Consider the following 2,023-nt stretch of genomic DNA (forward strand, 5'->3'; position numbering starts at 1 on the left):
TTCTCACTCCTCCATGTATTTGTTGAAAAGCCAATAACTTTGGTGTTTTGTGTTGTTGTGCCTTCTGCAGGTAACTCTAGCTGGAATATCCCATGATCTGTAGTCTCTATTGTGGTTGCACAGTAGTGTAGTGATTAATGATTGATATCCCCCGTTCAAGTAAGAGAGCAGGTGACTTAAAATTGCTTGTGTGTGTGTGTGTGTGTGTGTGCGTGTGTGTGTGTGTGTGTGTGTGTGTGTGTGTGTGTGTGTGTGTGTGTGTGTGTGTGTGTGTGTGTGTGTGTGTGTGTGTGTGTGTGTGTGTGTGTGTGTGTGTGTGACTGTCTGTTTATCCCGCCATGGTGTACACTCCCATCAGTCATACTTGATAGTATTCCAGAGGGATCATTACAACCCCTCGCAACTCTAACTTGGATGAGACGGTCTAGTTGAGAAATTGATGAATGGTTTCTACCATTGGTCTGCAGCGTATTGTTTGTCTTGCTGTCTATTACCAATGTGCACATTCAACCTCTTCTTTTGTTCTCTTACTGTCCTTTAACCTCACGCAGTCCAACCAGATGACCCTTGAGTCTGGTTATGCTGAAGGTTTTCTGCGGATCCTTTCCAGAATAGTATATGCTTGCCATCTACTCATCGACTGCTCACCTTCCAAATGCATGTTTCCTGCAAATGTGGCCTCATTTCGGAGCAAATTAAACACGATTTTAAACAGTATGCATTTTATTGCCAAAAAGCACTGTTACAACACATAAATGATCTCAAAGCACTAATGTTTTTTCCTTTTTGCTGCAATGGATAGGCTACACGTTGGTTCTCCCACTATAGGGCAGTAACTATGCTTTATGTTGAGACCACATAGCAGAATAGTTCACAGAAGAACCCACACAAGCTGCAGACCTACCAATATTCTTAAAAACTGCCCACAAAAGCGGCTCATACATCTATTAGCTGCGAGACTGACAGCATTGTGCTTTGGTGCACTCAGTGAAATATGCTCAGCGATTCAGCCTGGCAGGGCTGAGGTTGTAACGCAATTAGTGTGAGGTGAGTAGAGGAGCCACAGTCAGGCACACAACAGTGACCTGACAAAGAGCGAGCTTTAGAAGCCTGACTTCCACTTGAAATCATGCAGGTGGGCTCAAATGGGGACAGGCAGCCAGGAACTTTCATTAATAAATCCAGCCGGTAAGGCTGCCATGAGCGCATTGTTCACTCCACTTATCGACTCAAAAGACTGGTTCGTGAAATCGCCTCTGCAGAAGAAGGAGAATTTTGGACTTTGAAGCTCCGAGCAACAATCTGATAGTGCAGAAAGACAATTCTGTTGCAGCATCGCATAGATATTTCAGATTTTATTACACATGCCGGTTGCTTCGATATTGGTAAACTTTAATGACACAAATGCACTTAAAACGTGTCTGGAATGAAACACCCATAATGTTTCTTTAATGGCTTTTTAGATTTTACCACAACATTTTACTTTAAAAACACACGACACATTTTCTCTTTCTCTTTGTGAGGCTTTGTGCCAAATACATCACTTTCTGTTGTGCGCACTGTATTTATTTATTTATTTTTTTTAAATGTCAAAATTCTTTCAGGATGCTCTCTTGAAACTACAGGTCCTACCGTCAGGAACTCGTTTTTTTGTATTCCGTTGCAATACAAAGCTGAAAGCACAAGTATGACTGATGATACAATTTAAAATCACAGCTGCAATACATTACATATTTGTTTTGTTGTTTGGACTATAGATACTGTAGATAACCAACTCATCATCATTTTCCATGTATGTGAATTTCTACACAAAAGTGATCTCACAAACCTTTGGAACATGAACAGTAAGAAGAAGCCAACGATTAATGACACAAATCAAGAATATACCAACATAACACTGTAAAGAGAAGCAGGCACTTAGTCAACAAGGCAAATGCATGAATCATAAAAAAAAAAAAGGCAGCAAAATATAAAACAATCAAAAGTACTGAGCAAACAGTATTGTAATTTCTATATTTTTTTT

Source organism: Lipophrys pholis, assembly GCF_963383615.2.
Source record: "Lipophrys pholis genome assembly, chromosome: 13".
In the NCBI taxonomy this organism is placed as follows: domain Eukaryota; kingdom Metazoa; phylum Chordata; class Actinopteri; order Blenniiformes; family Blenniidae; genus Lipophrys; species Lipophrys pholis.